This window comes from Leptinotarsa decemlineata, unplaced genomic scaffold (assembly GCF_025532065.1).
Source record: "Leptinotarsa decemlineata unplaced genomic scaffold, Ldec_3_MD MMD2_tig00001719_RagTag_RagTag, whole genome shotgun sequence".
Lineage (NCBI taxonomy): Eukaryota > Metazoa > Arthropoda > Insecta > Coleoptera > Chrysomelidae > Leptinotarsa > Leptinotarsa decemlineata.
This window is the reverse complement of record NW_027412569.1, coordinates 10582677-10598970: the sequence shown is the minus strand read 5'-3', so window position 1 is coordinate 10598970 and position 16294 is coordinate 10582677.

Genomic DNA, 16294 nt, shown 5'->3' with positions numbered 1-16294 from the left:
GTTCCTGGGCCAGTTGAATTTTGTACGGGTACAGGTCCAATTGGGCGACGTGAAATCGATTGCCTCGGATTTTCCTGCACACTCTCACGGACAGCGGCATTTTTTTCGGCGTTTCGTCGACGTACAGGTGTTGGTATATCATTTATTGAACCCAGTGGACTCAGGATCAACCACCACATTGTCAATAGTCCTCTCAGTACGACGATTATGGCGACCGTAAAATGGGTGAAGGGTGCAGTACGTTGCTCGAACAAAACGCCCATTTTGATGAAACAATTTCATCATTTGCACGTGTTGTTGAATGCTATTTCCGTCTATGGTTATTTGGCAAAACAGACTGAATAAAAGGCAACTAATTTGACAGTTATAACTTCAACAAGATAGCCGTTATCAATTTTCAAAATTCGGAAGTCCCTCTTTCGAGGGACCCTGTTTTCGAGGAATTTAATTGAACCTGGTTACTTTTACCCCAATTGGAAATCACCTCTAGATCCTAATTAAGATATGCAACCTCTTGCTGCCGGTGAAGATATGCATCCGCAGCCGATGTCCTGGAATCCAAATTTAAATGATTGTATAATACATCTCTTTGATAAGCATGCTCCTATCCGCAGGTTAAATTGTAAAAAGAAATTTCTGCCTTACGTCACATACAACCTCAAGCTCATGATGCAAACCAGGGATAAGGCTCATAAAACATATTTAACTTTGAGAACACCGGCTTCAAAGAAGTATTATGTAACTCTACGGAATTACGTTAATGACGCTTTGAAACGCGAAAAAACAGCATATATGCAATATATTCAAAACAAAAATAAAAAAAATTCTAAGGCAATTTGGAAAAATCTGTCATATTGGGGCGTGAATACAAATCGTTCTTCACAAATCAACAGTCTACCGCAAGAACTGCGTAATCCAGAAGAAATTAATAACTTTTTCTTAATGTTACTGGAAATTCTTCAATTAACAGTGATACCTTATTATTTTATAGTAATAACAGATTCAATATCAATGCAAGTTTCTCGTTTATGCAAATATCCAATAAGGATATCTTTGAAGCTATCAATAAAACAAAATCAAATGCTTTTGGTAGGTATCGATAATATCAATATTAAAATGATTTCATTTATTATTCCACATTGCATAGATGAAGTAAAACATATTTTTAATGAGTCTCTGAGGCAAGGCATTTTTCCTGATCTTTGGAAAATTGCTAATATTGTACCTACTTCCAAAATACCTATACCCACCTGTTTCAACGAGTTACGCCCAATAAGTATTTTACCAGCATTCTCAAAAATTTTTGAAAAAATAATAACACAACAAATCAAAGTACACACATCGGAAAAGTCTAGGGATATTTTTATAACATACTAAATATCATAAAAATAAATGCATGAGGTCGTTTAATTTCGATTAAATTGGTACACTCGACCACCCTGTAGATTTCTATGGGTTGAACAAAGCCTGCAAAAACAGTAACTAATCTTTTATCAAGTTTTTTACAAACTGTAGGTTTTCGGCTAAAATGAATAATCTGAAAGTGTCGAGTTTGTACATTCTAATCAGTTCTTGCTCAGCAATTAAACTGGAAATATTGTGCTTTAACATGGAACGCCATCACTTACCATTGGCTGAGATGAATAGAGCTGTAGGGCTTCTTCAAGGTGGCATGCGACAAAATGATGTAGCTCTTCGTTTGGGGGTCTCCCAAAGTGTTATCAGTCGATTGTGGCGGCGTTTCCGTGAAACTGGCAGTCCAGCCGAACAACATCCAAGGCGAGGACGCGCTACAACTGCAGTTCAAGACCGATTTTTGGTCTTAACCGCAAGAAGACAACCGACAATCACAGCACCTGAGTTGGTTAACGTGTTGCAGCAGACGCACCAGGTAACCATTGGTCGTGATACTGTCAGAAATCGACTGCATGAAGCAGATCTCCACAACAGAAGGCCACTTAGATGTCCACCTTTGTCGAGAGGCAATCGCGGTAGAAGATTAGAGTGGTGTCAAGAACATCAAAACTGGGATGCAAATGATTGGGCCACCGTTTTGTTTACAGACGAATCCAGATTTGGATTTCATCCAGATTCTCGTCGAGTAAGATTGTGGAGACGACCTGGAAATAATGAACAGGAAGTCCACACATACAGAGGTGGTACAGTAATGCTATGGGGCGGAATCATGATCGGCAGCAGAACCGATCTCGTTTTTCCAAATCGCTCCCTCACAGCTCGACAGTACCTCGACACCATTCTTCTACCTATCGTCCGTCCGTTTGCTGGTGCTGTTGGTGAAAACTTCCACCTAATGCACGATAATGCTCGTCCACATGTCGCGCGTCTAGTGACTGACTGGCTCACCAACGAAGGAGTTGATGTATTGCCATGGCCAGCACAATCACCGGACCTGAATCCCATCGAGCATGTATGGGACGTGCTTCAACGAAGAATTACTTCGCATATGGGGAACATTCACACAACGTTTCAATTGAGAGAGCTTTTTATCGCTGAATGGGCAAATGTACCTCAACAAGACATTGACAATCTCATTTTGTCGATGCACGATAGATGTAGGGCCGTAATAAACCAGCGTGGAGGCCATACTTTGTACTGATTCCAATTTTTTTTGTATTATGTTTTTTTTCAGGGTGCCAAAGAAGAGCCATATTTTTTTTTTAGTTTTGCTTATATGCGCACTCAGTATTTTTGACCATTTAATAAATTTTTTTGTAAGTTACATTCGTTTAATAATCACCCGTCAAATTTTTCCCTAAAGCGATCAAAAAAAAATTATTGCCATTTTTAAAAATATCCCTAGACTTTTCCGATGTGTGTATATTTGGATACAGCTAACATACTTCCAGAAGTGCAATCTGGATTCCGACAGAAACACGGTACCAACACTGCTCTGTTGAAGGTTATCAATGATATCACTACTTCTCGGGACAAATCGATGGTCTAATTTTTGGTTATGCTTGATCAAAGCAAAGCTTTCGATCTGGTAAACTTCAAACTATTGCTGAGTAAACTAAAATACATTAGGTTTGAATGCAGTTCTTTAGATTGGGTGAGAAGCTATCTCATAGGAAGGGCTCAACGGGTTATACTGGATAATGATCAATTATGCTCATCTCTTCAGGAAACTTCTTCTGGTGTACCACAAGGTAGCATTCTAGGTCCATTAATGTTCTATCTTTTCATTTTTGACTTTCCTGCCACGTTATCCCAGTGCGACGTACATTTATATGCTGATGATTTTCAATTATATCTGTCAAGTCAATCTAATAATATCACCAGGATGAACTTAGATTTAGAAAATACACTTCTATTTTCCAAAAATCATGGCCTTCCAATAAATCCAAATAAAACAGTAACCCTTCCATCTTTTTCTTGACAATGAACCGATTGACTGGGTGAATTCAGCAAAAAATTTAGGTGTATATATCGATAACACTCTCTCGTTCAACGAGCACGTTAAACACATTTCCAAAACTTGCTTTTTTAAACTGAAATCCTTATACAAGTTTAAGTTCCAGCTTTCTCAAGAAACAGAACTGAAATTAGTTCAATCATTGATTTATCCCCATATTGAGTATTGCTGCTCAGTGTATTACAACTTCTTGCCAGACTATAATAAACACAAACTTCAACGCATACAAAATGCTTGTATGAGATTTGTGTACTGCATAAACTACCGTGATCATGTAACTCCATATTTATTGAAATTAGGTCAGCTGAATATTGAGTTTAGAATTCGTTATCTCATATCTGTATTCTTATATAAACTAGTGGAAAGCAAAACTCGTAATTACTTGTTCAGATTAATTAGTAAGCGATCTGATAATCATTCTATCAATTTAAGAAAAGATACATTTACCATTCCATATCATGTTACCACCAAATTTAAGGGATGTTTTTCTTACTTTGGACCGAAGTATCTTAATAATTTATTACCATATATTCATTAGTCTATATATCAAATCAAAAAACTTTGAAAATTCATTTCTTAGATGTTCAAAAGTGATTGTAATCTTTTATATTATCTTCATAATAGTTTTTCAAATATTATTTTTGTGTCTATTGTAACTGTTACTCATAGTCTCACTGTATGCTTTTTTTCTTAATTATGTGACGGGTGGAAGATAGTCTCTGGCTAACCCTTTTCCCTTTGTGTATAAAACTTGTTTTTGCACCATAAACGTTATTATTATTATAAATGTCGTGACAAGGGTGCTGTATTCAGCAAAGCAATATATTGGATCCTTGGTTTTTTCCAATAAGTCGTTGATATACTATAAAAAGAGGGTTGGAGACAATATGGATCCCTGAGGAACACCAGCGTTGTTAGTAAAAATGTTGCCCATTATTACATTGGGAACAATATTTCGAGTAAGAATGGAGGCATGACTGCAGCAGAAAAATTTCCAAAGACCCGCGTTATTCCTCATGTTCGGTTTGGATTTAATGAAGGCGTTATAAAAAGACAGTTAATGATAACATCATACCTATCTAATACACAAATAGAAGGTTGCCGGTATTATTTAAACCCTCATTAAACGTTATCACTAATTCCTTTATGAAATGGCCTTAATTATTCGGTATCGGCTTATAGGTCGCGATAATTATTAATTACGTATGAATTATTAATAGTTTTCTAGATTATTCAAAGACGATATTGTGCGAATATCACGAAATATTATTATTATACGCTATTAAACGAGGTAATATATACGATTCTATGAAGGTATTCGAGGTTATACGTTTTTTAAGAATATTGATAAGAGTATTCGAATAGATTGTTCCTGTTGATAAAAAAAAACTGGCAAGTTATTGAAAATATTTATTGAAACTTTTACCGAGTTTTCGTTTCAATTGTTGAAAATTTATTTTGAAATTAATTGCTTCTTCCTTTCTCTGGAAGATTTCCCCAATTTTTCATATCGCTGTGCTAGAACAATACTAGGACAACTTAGCAAACATAGTTTTGATAAAATTTAGTTTTAATGTTATAAATTGTAGCTGATATCTACATTTCCCAAATTGACAATGTCATTTTATGGTTTTTGGTGTCTAAGGTATATGGAAGCCCACTGTTGATATCATTATTGTTATAAAGTGTCAATTTTGTTTTTCAACTTCTTTTTGTGAGATATCTTTGAATTATAGTGTGGGAAAAAATTATATTTCGAAAATTTCTCGGTTTTTGGTCGAAATTATCTCAGTATTGAAATTACTTTTTTGTTTTTGGTATAAGTTATTCCTACTTTTGTTGAATAAGTCCTTCTTGAACATCAGTAAACTTAACGTCATTTCCCATTTTTGACAATAACATTGTATTGCATGAATTGTTGAGGAAAATTTGAGAAATTGTTTTTTATTGTCGTTTCTAAAGTTGTCCTTCGAATGTCGAGTTAATCAAAACAGATATAGGAAGAAAAAACATTTATTTTTACAAGTAAAATGAATATAAACTCTTAACAATAAACAAAACTAACTATTAGGTACTATTCCTTGGCAAAAAAATAGGAATAACTGATACGAAAAGTATAAAAAAGTGTATTAATTACTTGAAGTTTACTAAACAGATATGTCTGAGTTTCGTTTTCTCTTCGTTGCCAGACATTTCCAGTTTTAAATAAACAAATGAACCAGTTATGCCACAAGGCTCTCCAGTACCAAATTGGATAACATTATAGAAAATACACTTAAGGCGAAACATCGGTGTATACCAGTGAGGGTGACAGTGTTCCATGTAAGTGCAATTTATTACCATTCATTCAAAGTAGAACTCAAGTGAATGATATCTGATTTTTATTCCACAACGAATGTTTGAAATACAAACTGAGTAGAGAAAAGTATCTTCTGTATAATTCAGTGTTCATATAGAAGTATTTGTTTCGAAAGATTATTTTTTTTCTTTCGTGTAATTCAATGTTTATATGAAAGTAGCTGTTTCAGGAAGACTTTCTTTCAGTTTGTGTCTGAAAGGTACTTCTTTGCATGATCTACACATCCATGTATAGAGTTACTTACTTTCAAATCCATTACTTCCTTCCTTTCTTTGGAAGATTCCCTCATCCCCTTTTTTGTATCAAGATGGAGTAGTAAAAAGCCAAAAACTTTCTTTCCCAAAAATTAGTCACTCCTAAAAATATAACCCCTTCAATTTCCAAGATATTTGAAATGTTTTCTGGGTATTGAATATTAACGTGTAGCAATATGAAGATAATTCAAAAAAGCAGTCATTATTAGATTAAATTTTGTTTATTCGTCGTGAAAAACTGAGACACATTCGATGATGTAATACTAGGATAACTTCAAAAATGAAGATATCTCATAGAAAATAAATATCCTTATAGCTGGGGAAACAGTGAGACAACTCAAAATGTCCTACTATTTCACGTAGCAATACATGAGAATATGAGTCGCATATCGAACGAAAAAAACAACATTTTCAACATGTCTCAATATTAAACCATTAATAAAAAAAATACAAATTGCAATAGTGAGATATTGTTCTAGCACAGCGATATAAACCTGGAGAAGTAAAAAGCCAAAACATTTCTTTCTGCAATATTTCACTAATATCTTCACTATGTTGGACACTGATGCAGCAACTATTTTTTGACGAAACACACACTCAATATACATATCTCTAAAAAAGTAAAGGGTGATTCTGCATACCCGCAAGACAACGAACAAGGGATGACGTTCATGTTCGCGGAATTCTGTAATTTGTGCGCGGTTTCGGTTGATTGATAGTTTCGCTTGTCACCGCTAAAACGATATAGAGAAATTTCCATTAATTTCAGTCGGAAGTTTGGTTTATATTAGCAGGCGGCTCGTCTTCGAGAGGAATGTCGATGTTCGGGATCATGAGTGATTGTTTCATGGGAAACGACTTAACGTACATTCGGGAATTGAAATTGGGGTAGGCGTAAAGGCCAGGGGTGGATTTAAAGTTCGCTATTGGGTTATTTATTTGCTAAGCTTCTATTTTGCCGAAAGTGGCCAAGTCTGTGGATTTGTACTGGATTCCAAAGGTATGTTATCCTGTACTATCTTGAATATACGATCTATCGAAAATTCACAAGCCTGGCAAGTGCCAAGCTTGTATTTTGCCGAAAGTGGCTAAGTTTCTGTGGATTTATACTGGATTCCAAAGATATGTAATCCTATAGTGTCTAAAATATACGTTATACCAAAAATTCACAAGCCTGCCAAAAGTGGCCATGTTTCTGTGATTTATACTGGATTCCAAAGATGTATAATCGTATACTTTCTAAAATATACGGTCTATCAAAAATTTACAAGCCTGGCAAGTAGATTTGAAGTTCGGTCGTGGGTTATGTGTCTGCAAAGCTTCTTCTCTGCCGAAAGTGGATAAGTCTGTGGATTTGTACTGAATTCCAAAGGTATGTAATCCTGTACTATCTTGAATATACGGTCTATCAAAAATTCACAAGCCTGGCAAGTGCCAAGCTTGTATTTGGCCGAAAGTGATTAAGTTTCTGTGGATTTATACTAGATTCCAAAGGTATGTAATCCCATACTGTCCAAAATATACGGTATACCAAAAATTCACAAGCCTGCCAAAAGTGGCCAAGTTTCTGTAATTTATACTGGATTCCAAAGGCGTATAATCGTATACTTTCTAAAATATACGGTCTACCAAAAATTCACAAGCTTGGCAGGTAGATTTGAAGTTCGGTCGTGGGTTATATGCCTGCAAGGCTTGTATTTTGCCAAAAGATATTTAATCCTTTTCTGTCTAAAATATATGATCCACCAAAAATTCACAAGCCTGGCAAGTGGATTTGAAGTTCAGTCGTGGGATTTGTGTCTGCCAAAGTGGCCAAGTTTTTGTGGATTCATACTCTGGATTGCAAAGGTGTATAATCGTATACTCTCTAAAATATATGGTATACCAAAATTTCACGAGCCTGCCAACTGGATTTGAAGTTAGGTCGTGGTTTTTGTATCTGCCAAAAGTGGCCAAGTTTCTGTGGATTTATAGTGGATTCCAAATGAGGATAATCTTATACTTTCTAAAATATACGGTCTATCAAACATTTACAAGCCTGGCAAGCGGATTTAATGTTCGCTCTTGGGCTATTTGTCTGCCAAGCTTGTATTTTGTCGAAAGTAGCCAAGTCTGTGAATTTATTCTGGATTCCAAAGATGCATAATCCTATACTTTCTTAAATATACGGTCTATCCAAAATTCACAGGCCTGGCAAGTGGATTGATAGTTCGGTCGTGGGTTATGTGTCTGTTTTTTGCTTGTATTTTGCCGAAAGTGGCCAAGTCTCTGTGGATTTATACTGGATTCCAAAGGTATTTAATCCTATACTGTCTAAAATATACGGTCTACCAAAAATTCACAAGCCTGCCAAATGTGGCCAAGTCTATGCGGATTCATACTGGATTCTAAAGGTGTATAATCGTATACTTTCTAAAATATACGGTCTATCAAAAATTCACAAGCCTGGCAAGCGAATTTAACGTTCGGTCTTGGGTTATTTGTCTGCCAAACTTGTATTTTGCTTAAAGTAGCCAAGTCTGTGAATTTATACTGGATTCCAAAGATGTATAATCCTATACTTTCTTAAATATACGGTCTACCAAAAATTCACAAGCATGGCAAATGTATTTAAAGTTCAGTCGTAGGTTATGTGTCTGCCAAGCTTGTATTTTGCCGAAAGTGGCCAAGTATCTGTGTATTTATACTGGATTCCAAAGGTATGTAATTCTATACTGTCTAAAATATACGGTCTACCAAAAATTCACAAGCCTGCCAAAAGTGGCCAAGTTTCTGTGATTTATACTGGATCACAAAGGTGTATAATCCTATACTTTCTAAATATACGGTCTACTAAAAATTCACAAGCCTGGCAAGTGGATTTAAAGTTCTGCCTTGGGTTATGTGTCTGCCAAGCTTGCATTTTGCCAAAAGTGGACAAGTTTCTGTAGATTTATACTGGATTCCAAAGGTGTATAATTCTATACATTCTAAAATATACGGTCTACCAAAAATTCACAAGCATGGGTTATCTGTGCGACCCACTGTCGCCGCCATCATTTCCCCTACCATCAAATTTGCTAAGTCGCTAGCCAAACAGTTTAGAACTATCACAATCTCACAATTGAGTCGAAGCGTTGCTAATTCACATGAATTCATCGAAGCAAATTGAGGAAGTAGAGTTTCGAGATGGAGATATTTCAGTATCATTGGATGTATTCCCGTTGGTTCCAAGCCTCCCTATAGCAAAAACTATTGAACATATGAGGGCCAAAGGTTTCAGTGAAGACGTAATGGAAGACTACAGAAGGCCACATACAATCAACACAAATCTCCATGGAATGAAATTGCTTTCAGTTCAATAACTGTTTCTTTAGACGTAACGAAGGCATGCCAATGGAAAACCCACTCTCCCTTTCCAGCTAATCTATTCACTAGCAGATTAGAATTGGAAGAAAGATACTTGGACTTGGAGATCTAGTTTATCTGTGGTACGATCAGTACCATTCTCAAATGTCTTTTTGATAAGAAATGACCAGGGTGTAAAAATGGAAAAAGCTTCTATAAGTAGTTTTATTTGAAAAAGCGGGTCCAATTTTTTTCTTGCTCTTGTAATTTGGTACTAAACTCCGAGTAAAATTTCTCGAACAATGTTTTCAATCGCGATCGTTGACCCAATCATACGTAATATTTTGATAATCGACACTTTCAATTAGCATCTCAGATACAGGTCGCACAACTTACCTATACCTATCTGCCTGCATAAATTAACCGGAGAGATATTTTGTAGAGGTTCGCTGACGTCCGAAATGATTAGTACCTGATTTAATCATGCACGTATTCCTTATAAACCATGTAATCTTTTGTAAATTACACATCATTTATAAGGAAGGCGGTCAGCGTCCTTCGCTGGTGATTAATTGACTAGCGGAGTGCTAATGGCTCTTGATACCCTCCACTTTATTTTTATCCTGCGAGGGTAGCGCGATCAAGCTCGATGATTACAACTTGTAACCGCTTAATTGATGTTCCTTCGGCCTTCTTCCAAAAGAGAAGAGTCGTTGGTTTATTAAGAGCATGCCAGTGATGGTGTTTCTGTTTCGAATTCGATTGAATTGAAGTTACTTACACCCTTCTCTTCTGCAAGTGAGAAACGAAATAGTATTTGCGTTTTTTTATATTTAGCTACACGCATCTCGAACAATTTTTCACAGTTTGAGCTGTCTGGTTTGTTGGTGAGAAGCATCCTTTTTTGGAACTTCTGTCCAAGGGCGCTGAAAATTATGATCCAGGGCTAATTCGATTCGGAATGACCTCTAACAACTTTTTGAAAAATTTCAAGAGGGGTTCGAAAAAATTGCAAAAGTTATAAACGATTTAGTAAACAAAGGGGGTTTGGTTTTTTGCAAATATCTCGGAAAATATTTTGTCCTGTACTTTTTGGCGCTTCACTTTGTGCTCTTCGGAAAAAGGATGGAGGAGTAAGACCGATTGCCGTCGGTACCTTTTATCGTCGATTGGTAGCTAAACTTGGTTGTATGAGGATTAAAGACGAACTAGGATCGATGTAACGTCCACTACAGTTTGGTTTCGGTACTGCAGGTGAAGCTGTTGCTCATGATGCTCATAGATATACTAATCTTCATCCAAACCCCGATTCAAACATTTTCCTGAAAATAGACTTCAAAAATGCCTTCAACATAATTGATAGAAACATCATTCTTCGTAAGGTTAAAGATTCGTTTCCAGGATTATACCCCTTCTTAAGTCAGTGTTATAAATCAGCTTCCTATTTGAGTTTTGGTGATTCTGTCTGAGAGAGGTGTTCAACAAGGTGATCCTTTAGGACCTGCTCTTTTTTTGTCTGACCATCAACGAACTCTCTAGAAGCTCATCATCCGAATTTAATTGTTGGTATTTGGACGATGACTCAATCGCTGGCGATGAAAACAGCGTTTCAAAGGATTTACAAAAAATCATTGATTATTCAAAACATCTTGGACTTGAACTAAATTTCGAAAAATGCGAGTTGATTACTCTTTCAACTCCGAATAATATTTCCGAATCTATTTTGAAATTGGCTCCTGGCATAAGAATTTTGGAAAAGTCTAAATGGAGTCTTCTGGGTGCTCCTCTCTCTAAAGATTCACTTTAACTTATTCGAGGAAAACGGGAATCACTCAAATTGCTGACCACCAGATTGAACGAACTTCCAAAACACGTTGCATTTTCTCTTTTGAAAAATTGTTTGGCGATTCCAAAACTCATGTACGGCCTCGGATGTTTCCCCATTTGATCAAGTCAGTTAGAGCTTGACGAATTTGATAATTTACTCCGCAACACGACGGAATTTGTTACAAACAATCATTTCAATAATGATTCATGGCTCCAAGTAACGCTTCCTGTAAACCTTGGCGGACTAGGGCTACGTTCGGCTTCTTCCGTAGTTTTACCAGCTTTTCTGTCATCAGTCAACAGTGTATCTGATCTTATCGATTCCATCTTTCCTTCCATATTTATCAATATCAAAGACGTTTTTTATGCTGAAGGTGAATCACTTTGGCATGCTGCAACTAATATTGCTCCAACAACAGATGAAATTACAAAGTGCATGGGACCAACCTCTTCTGAACATTATATTATAAACCATATTATAAAATTTATGTGCCAAATCATAAAACCTTTCATATCATTTAGACAATCTTCCTGATAATTATGCAGTCAACCGTAACTTAACTACATAACTTCGGACTTCCATCGTCTAATATGATATGATTTGAAATAACAAATGAAAAATAAAATTAATAAAAATAGTTGGAAATAACAATTATATTAAGCAAATAAACAAAAAACTCTGAAAATAAATTACAATGAAATAAAAATGAAGCAAAAAATATAAAATTGAACAATTGAAATGAAATAAAAGTTAAAAATGAAAGATTTCACGCCAAGTTGCCTTACGATTGTTAGTATTCACAATCGTCTTCGGGTGATGACTGATAACTGACGATTGTGGATTCTAACGATCGAAACATCGTAAAGTAACTTGGCGTGAAGCCTTTTAATTTTTAATTCATTTTGATTGTTCAATTTTTTTTGCATAATTTTTATTTCATTGTAATTTCTTTTCATGTTTTTTTAAAGTTTAGTTGCTTAATATAATTGTTATTTTCAGCTATTCCTTTTAATTTTACTATTCATTTCTTATTTTAGAGATTTCAAATCATATCTTATTAGACAATGGAAGTCAAACATAATTTAATTAATCAATTCAGTATAATAAATTCCTCTTAGGGCGTAAGCCCTTCTGATGGTCACGAAGAAAAGGCTCAGCTAGACTTCGTTATCAGTCTCATTATTTATTATTTGTTATTCATCCTTAATAAAAGTTGAGTTATCATTATTATTATTGAATATTGAAGTAGATTTATTCTTTTCATTATTATTTCCGATAATTTCACATATCATATCATTTTCAAAAGTCCAATATGTTTCATTCTGTTTTTTTTATATGGCAAAACGGTTTAGTGGAATGAACCATTGTTTGCTTCTTCCGAATACCAATCAGATGTCGAACAGAATCTAATAATCCAAAGCCAAAGCAGACACTGCTCATTCGAATTCACGTTTCAGAAGTAGACGGATTCTATATACCGATAATTACATTCTATGTAGGCAGAACAAGATTAACGATGTTTCAGACACTGATATTAAGCGTTCTCTGTTAGTCCAGAGGCACTATAACTTTGAGCATACGAATTGTGCCAAGAACTCCAGCTTCAAAGTTTATTCATTCGAAAAACACTTCATTGTTAGATTTCCACTGCACAGTTTTATAAAAACACAATACGTGTTTCGCTTCACAATGACTTCTTCAGGCGTGTCTGTTCACGTTAGGGTAGACACGTGTTTTTCAACACTTGCGGTTACACCATAATTCAAATGTACCCTGTGTGAGGTATCTAACATAATTGTATATCGGATATAATTCAATGCCCAGCGTGGTATTAGCCGGGGTAATAGTTATTTTCCGGCCGGTATTCATTAGAACCTACTGCGTTCTTTCTTACACCCTATTCAACGTATAAAACTTGAGAAGTACGATTACATTACCTTCGCAAGCGACCCTCAAAGTTCTCTCATGTCCAGATTTACTAACAATAATTGTAGCGAACAGTAATGGAGAAAGTCGTAACAATCATATCCTTAAATATACTCAAAATGAATATAGAGACATGTCCTTGAAATGCAATGAGTAAAAAAAATATGTATCATTTTGTCAAACATACATATTTATAAAATAGTTTATAGGTGCCTTTATTAAATTCAACTTACATTGTTTTCAAAATGCTGTTTGGTAATACGATTAAAAATAAATACAAATTAGTGTCAAAAACAAATAAAATTCATTTCAGAAAAAAATTAAGAAAAATGTACATTAATAGTGAGTATGTCCACCCCTGGCTCCAAGAAGTTCAGTACAGCGACGAGGCATGCTTTCCACCAAATTTCTAATTATTTGTTTGTGGTAACTGCTCGTAAATCGTCAAAAGAGCATCTGCAACTTGGTTCGGATTTTTGAAGGGTTGATGATCCTTCAAACGTCTTTCCAGTTCATCCCAGAGCTGCTCAATAGGATTTAAATCCGGACTTTTAGCTGGCCATTTCATCACATTGATATTGTGCTCCTGTAGGAAATTTCTCACTACCCTGGCTATGTGTGACCTGGCATTATCTTTTTGTAAAATGAACCCAGAGCCCATATTTTGGGCAAATGGGACGACATGAGGTTCCAATATCTCCTCTATGTAACGGACAGCCGTTAAAGTCCCTTCCCGAAATACCACACGGTCCGTGTGTCCTGTTCAAGTTATACCAGCCCATACCGTTATCGATCCACCTCCAAATGGAACAATTTCTTGCACAGTCATCCAAATAGCGTTCACCGAAACGTCTTCATACCCAAACACGTCTGTCATTGTTGAATAACATGATTTTTTTTTCATTTGTGAACATTCAGCCCAAGGGTTTGTTTGAGGAATGTATTACTGATCTAAGTGTGTTGTAGTAATGATTCTTCCCATCATTGGACCAACGGAATGAGGAATTTGAAGTTAAATTTCTTTAAACTGAATCAGATATATTCATGGTGTTTTTTTTTTAATTTTTGAGGGAAAGATAATTCCAGAACTTGTTTATTTTCCTCTGCATCTTCTGTCATTGGTAGAATTCATCATTCTTCTACCAATTTCTTTCAACAATTCAGAAGCATGAGATCCAAAAACACCAAAGGTTTCAATAGCAACAGGAAAGAAACAGTAGGAACTTAGCAAAGTGGAGTGTATTCGAAATTTTGATTGCAACTGCATCCACGCAGATGAAGTCCCAAACCAGAGGTTTTCCAAATTTCCAAGGAATTAGACTCATCTCGCCTGGACGCTTTCCACCATCACGACTAACACCAAGGGTTTCCAGAACTGAAGGAACCTCTGCAGTGGCTAGAGCTCTTTTTATAAGATCATTAAAGGAATGATGTCTTGAAAACCTGGCAGAACTAAATTTACAACTTGGGCCATGGCAACCATTTTCTTCTACAGTAGATCCACATCTGCATTTATGACTAATACAAATTGAAGAACCTAACCGAAGACCTATCGAAATCCTGAAAGATGCATCATCTAAGAGGGTACCCAAAGAAGCCACGGGAAGAGCATTCAGCCAGGCACCAGATTCTTTGGACATAATAGCTTTGAGTCTAGCCATTTGAATATCAGGTTCATTTCAATGCCATGAAAACCCAGCCATCGGTTTTCTCCAAAAAGATAAATATCTTCAAACCAGATATAATAATGTCGGGACAGAAAATTCCGCTTCCTGCTTCGATACGTTTGTTGTGGTGTCAACATGAACACCAATATGTCTTGGCACATGTCGGTGGAATTGCAAAGGCTGCTTCTCAAAAGCTTGGAAAACTGTTCCAAACCAGAAAACTGTACACGCCTCAGCCACTTCTGATGCTTCATGAATCACAGATCAAATCTTCTTTGGAGAATTGCTCCGCCCCTACGCATAACCTGAAGCTGCTGGATTCTATCCAGAAAAGAACTATCCGCCTGATTGGAGTCACCAACATCACTTGCAATCTTGATAGTCTGGCACACCGAAGAAAGGTTGGAGATTTCTCTCTTTTATAGATACTTTCATCTACATCTTTCCAAATCCAACGTGATTTGCTACGATACATGTTCTGTCCTTGAAAAAAAACCGGTCAGTTCCGTGGAAAGCCTGTGTAAAATATTTCCACGGCATATCAACTTCAACTCGAAAATCTAGTACTAACGATAAAGGACATTTCTTCAGAATCAGTAGCTTTTTCGGTGTTGAGCAGTTTTGAAATTCGTTTTTATCACAAACTGTAGTGATTTAACACTGAACATTTCTAGTCACATTTAATTATTGAATGTGATCTAAATTGATAACACAACACAACAAAAAATATTTTTTGAATGTTTCCTACACTAAATTAGTCAATTTCTACTAATTTTGGGGTGATAAAAACGAAAATAACAATGAAAAATTTTTATTAGCTCTGGTTTTTGAGATATACAAGTACTTAATCTTAAAGAGTAGTTATACTATACGTGAAAAGTGAAAGTACATAAAACAATATTGTTATGTTTCTTTTAGAATATTTTAAGTACAAAATTAATAAAAAAAACATTATTCTTAGTGTTTTGACAAATAAAAGAAGTTTGTACCACCAAATTTCAATTAAGTCCATCCGATTCATTGTAAGATCGCTGTCGTTTAGCTTGTCTTTTATAAAACACTTCTGGAGCATCCGTACACACAGACCAGCAGTAGTCTGCAAGCATTGCTTCATTCCAACGGCCCTGATATCTCTGTTCCATTAAGGCAATGTCTTGATGGAATCTTTCTCCATGTTCGTCACTCACAGCTCCACAGTTTTGTGGGAAGAAATTAAGATGAGAGTGAAGAAAATGAATTTTTAAGGACATGTTGCATCCAAGTTGGTGGTAAGCTTGAAGAAGCTCTTTAACCAATGCTGTGAAGTTATCATCTCTTTTGTTACCTAATACCTAATGTAATATTTTCACATCATGTTTTAGAAGATTCCACTGTTGTAGTCTTGACCCTAACAGCTCAGCCTTTTCCTTAGACAAGCGAAGATCTCTTATAAGGTCACTCAACTCTGCTTGACTAATTCTGTGCGGATCACTAGACCTATCGCTTACCTCAAAATCAGGG